This window comes from Malaclemys terrapin, chromosome 23 (genome assembly GCF_027887155.1).
Source record: "Malaclemys terrapin pileata isolate rMalTer1 chromosome 23, rMalTer1.hap1, whole genome shotgun sequence".
Classification (NCBI taxonomy): domain Eukaryota; kingdom Metazoa; phylum Chordata; order Testudines; family Emydidae; genus Malaclemys; species Malaclemys terrapin.
The window spans coordinates 1,101,311-1,108,304 of NC_071527.1; positions in this window are offsets into that span (position 1 = coordinate 1,101,311).

Below are 6,994 nucleotides of genomic sequence, written 5' to 3' on the forward strand. Positions count from 1 at the left end.
CTGTGCAGTGCTAGGCTGCTCTGAAGCGCCCATCTCTGAGACAAGGCATCACCTCCACCTCCAAGTCTCGGAAGAGGGCTGCTCCAAGGCCTTGCCAGAGGGCTACAGGTGTGTCCCTGTTTTTTCCTTCCAATTGCCCCAATTAATCACTTAAAAAGAAATGGACGGAAGCCCTCAGTGAGCGCTGGGGTCTTCTCGATGCGCCTGCTGCAGTGGGAGAGGGGGCTGGGGTCTTGGGGGGCTCCCGCCTCGCCCCCAGCGCTGCTCACTCAGTCCCGGGACAGCGGGCAGGTTCTGCCAGCACCAAGAGGGGCAGAAGCTGAAGGCAGTGGGGCAGCACAGGCTAACTGAGGAGGCGTCAGGCCCCAGGGTCCGTTGTCACGGGTGATGCTGCACCCCTCGAACAAGCCCAGCTGTAAGTGCAGGGCCGGCTGCTCCCTTAGCCTTTCCCCCCTGTACATCAAGCAGATTTGGACCCCAGCTCAGTTCTGTTTGGAGCAGCCCCAGCCTTCAAGGATCAGGCCCGACGCCCCCTGGAAATCAATACACCAAATAAACAGCTCTGAGTTAAACGCTGACTCTGCCCACGAGAGGGCATCGCAGCCTCACAGTACAGGGCCGGCTGCCCTGCCGCACTCTGGGCTCCTTGGCCCCAGGGGGCGGGGTGGGGGGGGCTCTGTGCCCCAGTGCAACCCGCTGGTGCAGAGGTGCTGTGCTGGGGTGAGCTGCACCGGCGGCATCTCTGCACGAGGGGTTTGCACCCGTCCAGCGGGTGCACTGGCAGCCCCGCGCTTGGCCCCTTGGCTTTTGTTCCAGCCCCCTCCACTGCCAGAGGGCATCACAGGGGTCTGTGAGTCGAATACAGCCATGGGGGAGAGGGGCAGGGGGTGTTGGAGCGTACGTCACTGCAGCCCTGTCTCCATCCTCCACCGCGGCCACCCTTCTCTCCCTGCCCAGACGTGCTCTCCAGAGCTGCACTGCCCCGTTCCAGCAGATATGCCCCGAGGGGGCTGGCCGGCCCTTTTACCCAGTCCTGGCTCGGGGGGGGGGGAGAAGAGAGGAGGGGGTAACACGGTGGGTCCTACAGAAACCCCCCCGTTCTTCCCCCAGGAACTGGCCTCCTGCCTCAGCTTCCCCTGCGGCTGTGACATTGCAGGCCGGTGGCCCCCTCCCAGCCTGGGAGCTGAACAGGGTGAAGGGCTGTGGATATGCACGCGAGTGTGTGTGTGCGAGAGAGGCTGTGTGCACGCGCACACCCCTGTGGGAGTCGCTCTGTGTGTGTCGGAGCAGGGGCTCAGGGCAGCTCTTACGGCTTGTACTGGTTCCAAAACGACTGTGTGGCTGGACATTTATGGTATGGGTTACGGGTACGTTCTTCTCACAGTCAAGGGCACAGCTAAATCCAGAGCCAGTCATTTCCCTGCCAAGACTCCCAGCAGAACCCGCTGGCTGGCACCGAGCAGCAGACCCAGCAGTGGGAGCTCCCCCCGCACCAGATACCTTTCTGATGACACTGCACCCCTTCGAAACAGGGCTTTTCCATGGAAATTTCCCTTCGGAGCAGGTGACCTGTCACGTTAAGGGGCTGGGCTTTTATTAGACGGGATTTCGGATCAGGCAGCGCGCTGATGCAAAGTGTAATTTGGCTGCCTCCTGCCCAACCCCTTCCCCGGTCACAGGCAGCGTTGGCTGAGCGGTTAGAACAGGGGACGCAGGACTCCTGGGGTCCAGCCCAGCCCTGGAGGGAGTGTGGTGCAGTAGTTAGATCAGGGACGGATCAGGGTGCAGGACTCCTGGGGTCCAGCCCAGCCCTGGAGGGAGTGGGGTGTAGTAGTTAGAGCAGGGATGGATTGGGGTGCAGGACTCCTGGGGTCCAGCCCAGCCCTGGAGGGAGTGGGGTGTAGTAGTTAGAGCAGGGATGGATTGGGGTGCAGGACTCCTGGGGTCCAGCCCAGCCCTGGAGGGAGTGGGGTGTAGTAGTTAGATCAGCGATGGATCAGGGTGCAGGACTCCTGGGGTCTAGCCCCTGCCCTGGAGGGAGAGGGGTGCAGTAGTTAGATCAGGGACGGATCGGGGTGCAGGACTCCTGGGGTCCAGCCCAGCCCTGGAGGGAGTGGGGTGTAGTAGTTAGATCGGGGTGCAGGACTCCTGGGGTCCAGCCCAGCCCTGGAGGGAGAGGGGTGCAGTAGTTGGATCGGGGTGCAGGACTCCTGGGGTCCAGCCCAGCCCTGGAGGGAGTGGGGTGCAGTAGTTAGATCGGGGTGCAGGACTCCTGGGGTCCAGCCCAGCCCTGGAGAGAGTGGGGTGCAATAGTTAGATCAGGGACGGATCAGGGTGCAGGACTCCTGGGGTCCAGCCCAGCCCTGGAGGGAGTGGGGTGCAGTAGTTAGATCGGGGTGCAGGACTCCTGGGGTCCAGCCCTGCCCTGGAGGGAGTGGGGTGCAGTAGTTAGATCGGGGTGCAGGACTCCTGGGGTCCAGCCCTGCCCTGGAGGGAGTGGGGTGCAGTAGTTAGATCGGGGTGCAGGACTCCTGGGGTCCAGCCCTGCCCTGGAGGGAGAGGGGCCAAGTGGAAGGCAATAGGACTGGAATTCAGGCTTTCTCTGGGTTCTGCTCCTTGCTGTTCCACCGACTCACTGCTTGACCTTGCAAGTGACCTTGCGTCAGCAGCCCCACCTGTGATGCACCAATGCTCTCCCCTGCCTCCCGGGCGGGGCTGGTGGGTGGGAGGTTAATTCATTCCGATCAATGAATGGGTTCACCAGGCATCTGCAGAGCTCCTGGTACAGGCGGGGCTGGAGCTGTTACTGTGAGAGTCCTGCAGGTGCAGCGTCACCAGTCTGCCAGCTGCAGCCCTGGATGCACGTGGGGAGTTGAACCCTATGTGCTGGGACACTGGCAGGCAGGAAGGGCTGTGTGTGTGTCGGGGCGATACCCAGAAGGGGAAGCTGGAGCAGTGAGGGAGAGGTGGGAGGGAGGCGGAGCAGCCACAGAGCCAAGAGGGGCCCGTGCACCAGACAGAAGCCCCTGCCCTCGCGTGGAGTGGGGGGGTGCCGGCCAGCTCTGTGCTCATAAAGGAGCTTTGTGATCTGGGAGCAGCAGCACATTGGCGCTAAAGGGTTAATGGGCTAGGGGGCGTGACTCTGAACCTGGTGGCGATGGCAGTGCCCTTGGGGGTGTTCAGCAAAGAGCCAGCCCCCTCCCCGTGGTGCCCCACCCACCCACCCACCCACCCCAGGGCCAGAGGCAGCAGGAGGGTCCCAGGAGCAGGACAGGTCGGTACCAGCAGCCATCGGACCCCAGCCATTAGCACATGGGTGAGGCCGGGCGTGCTGCCCTCCCATCACACGCTGAGACTACAGGTGAGTTGTGGGCCGAGGGTGGCCCGCGGCTCACCGGGGCTGTGGCTGCGGTAGCAATCCGAGCTGGGTGCGCCCGCTCCGTGTGTGGTCACGCGGGACAGCGACAAAGGCAGTTCGAAGCCCAAGAACCAGCCTTTAGAAAAACCCCTGATGCGGCCCAGGGATCCCTGCTCAGTGCCCGCCATGCTGGGTCAGGACCCCATGGTCTGTTCCCCTGCAGTAGGCCATGTTAGGAAATCATGGCACATCGCCCCCATAGCCCAGCATGCCCCCCTTCCTCAGGCCCAGCTGGACCCGGAATGCCCCTGTCCAGGGCTGGCCTTCACCCAGCAGCAGGGGTACCTGTGCTGGGGCATCCCCAGTGTGAATAGCCCTGCCCCCGGCAATCAGCATCTCCAGTGTCTCAGCATTGGGACCCAGGCATCTCCCTGCATCCAGCCCGTTCCCACCCCACGGAGCTGAACGTCCAAGCTAGAGGGACCCCAAGGTGGGGGGTTATGTGGTTGGCAGTGGTGTGGACAATCCCATTCTCAGCAGCTCCCTGGCCCCTCACAAGGAGATGGGCATGGCTGGGCCCTTGGCACGGCACCTCGGGAACGCCCCTCTGTCCCACACAAAGGGCCTCCAGGCTCCCCAGCTCGGAGAACCCGTAATTACAGACAAATATAGGCCCATGTCCATGGAGATGGCGCCAGGAGCCACGGTGCCTCCTGAACTGGCCAGGGAGTGCAGAGCTCTGGGCAGGATGCTAGGCCGCGGGCAGCCCTGTAATCAGCCTTGCGTTCTCTTCCCCGGGCACAACCGCCTCCAGCCCTTTCTGTCTTTTAATTATGAAATGTCTCCCAAGGTAATTTGGGGGCTGGTGGAACAGGCCGGCCTGGCGGTCGGGGAGAACGGTGTCCTCGGGGATGGGCTTCCCCTAGCTCTCAGCCGCTGTGGCCCATTCAGCCCTTGGGCCCCTCCATGGGGGCTGTCAACAAAGAAGCCTGGGCTGAGACCATTCAAACTCATTGCACTGAAAGGGTCCTTGGCCAGTCCTGACCTGGCCTGGGTTGGAACAGGCGTTGTGAAAGCCAGGAGCTCCCTGTTCCAGCGACCAGCTCCCTGCACGCACAGCCCTGACCCCACAGGCCACGTCCTCGGTTTGTCTGCAGTGATTTTAAACCAATGTCAGCAAACCGGGCCACCTCCCGTGTGGACACTCTCCTCTTGGTTTAAATGAGGCTTATTTTCATTGAACTCAAATCATTTTGGAACTGGCTTAAGCTGAACCCGACAAAGCCCCTCCTGGAACCAAACTCAGAGCATCCACCCACTCTGGCACCAGTTTCATATTGGATTAAACTGGAGCAACTTCCTTGTGTAGCTGAGGCTGCCTTGCCCTGCACCTGGTGTAGTCTGAGCCCAGGGCAGGGCGAGGCGAGGCGAGGTGGGGGCCCGGGACCCGCTCCCAGAGCAGAGCAGGGGCTTGTGATCGGTTTGCGTCTCAAGGGTGGTGTTCTGCTGCAGCAAACGGGGTGTTTGTTCCCTTGGGGCGCAGGGGGGGCTGCTGGCCTGTGTCACCGTAGGACTGAGCTGGACTATGGCAAACCGGATTGTAAGGTTTGGTTTATTAGCAGGAAACCCTACCTGTTCTGCTCTCACCTAGGAGATGGCTGGTTTCCTAGTAACTAGCCGGGACTGGAGATACAGTTAATCCATGCAACCTCAGGGACCCAGGGCAGGCTGCTACCGGCACATATTAACCCTTCGGGAGCTAGTGAGCTCTAGGATGGTGGGTCCCAATTCATGAGCCCTCCTTTCCCCCAAACATTAGCTGGTTTATTTTCTGGAGAGAAGCTGCCCCAAGTTTCTTATTAAATGAATGAATAAATAGACCCAAAGACAATGTGATTTAGGAGTCTCTGACCCCATCCCCGCCCCAGCCTCTAGGTCACTGGTTCAAATCCAGCCTGGTTTGGTAGTGGCTGAAATGGGCTATTTTCTCATGGCCCATGAGTGCAATGAGTTTGATGAGTCTCAGACCAGTTCCTCGCAGAACAGGCGTGTCCACACCACTAAAGCCGCCCTCACCGGCACTGGCAATCCCCTCAGCGAGGCCAAGGACTGAATGGGCCAGGAAGAGGGCCCCCTAGGGCAGCAGCACACATGGGCAGTATGTGGCACTCCTGCCTGGAGCGTCCCTGGACGGAGGGTTTGGTCTCTGGCACTGCACACGTCTCACCGGGGTGTTCTGCAGAGAGGGGAATCTGGCAGGGGTCTGCCCAGCAGAAGCCTGGATTTGGGAGTAAAATATAAACCCAGCCTGAGCCCTCGGCAGCGGGCTGCACATGTGAGGGACAGATCGATTCCACGCAGGCCAGTGTGCATGGGGGGAATCTCCCTCTCATTCCTCCCTCCTGCAGGGGGACAGAGCTTCAGGAATTTTGCTTCTCAGGCATGTTTGGCCACAAAGTCCCTCCCCTCCTGGCACTTGTGCTGTGGCCGGGCTGCCAAGGGCTGCAGAGGGACGGCAACTCGCCCGCACACCTTGGCCCCACGTGGCCACAGACATACACATCTATCACCTCCACGTGCACCTATCCACGCTCTTCCCCACAGAAACACACTCACACACCCCACGCAGAATCATAGAATATCAGGGTTGGGAGGGCCCTCGGGAGGTCTCTAGTCCAACCCCCTGCTCAAAGCAGGACCAACCCCAACTAAATCATCCCAGCCAGGGCTTTGTCAAGCCGGGCCTTAAACACCTCTAAGGAAGGAGATTCCACCACCTCCCTAGGGAACCCATTCCAGTGCTTCACCACCCTCCTAGTGACATAGTGTTTCCTAATATCCAACCTAAACCTCCCCCACTGCAACTTGATACCATTGCTCCTTGTTCTGTCATCTGCCACCACTGAGAACAGCCGAGCTCCATCCTCTTTGGAACCCCCCTTCAGGTAGTTGAAAGCAGCTATCAAATCCCCCCTCATTCTTCTCTTCTGCAGACTAAACAATCCCAGTTCCCTCAGCCTCTCCTCGTAAGTCATGTGCCCCAGCCCCCTGATCATTTTTGCACACACACAGGCAGTTGCCCACTCACACACACGCATACCCCGGCTGGAGCTTCACCAGACTGTTTGCAACAGGACATTGTGTGGGGAAGATTGAATTCTTGGGATCAATTCTAGGAGTGAGAAGCCTCATTTTGACCATTAAACTGGGGTGGGTCTGAGCCATTAGGCAAGATATGGGGGGTGCTGGAGTTTTGGGGGACAGGCCTGGGGAGTTAGGGGTCCCCTGAGTTTTGAGGGTGAGTCTAGGGGTGCTCAGCTTGGGACAAACCTGATTTTGGAGGTTAATGTGGGGGGGACACAGCTCATGTTTTTGAGGTGAGCCTGGGCCACAGTGAAAAACAGAGGGAGTTGCACCTGCTCTGCTCTGGGAGAGCCCCAATGGGAGGTTGGGGTGGCCCTCACCCAAACCCCCTGGAAGCAAAGCAGTAAGACAGCTCTGTGTTAAACCCCGTGTGAATCCCAAGTAGCAGGAGAAAGACCCCGGCTGCCCCCCAGTGCACAGGGCTCCTCCAGCCTCTACCACTGCCCTGGGGTACTTTCTTCGCATCTGGCCCCAGGGGTGCCAGGGGCTGCC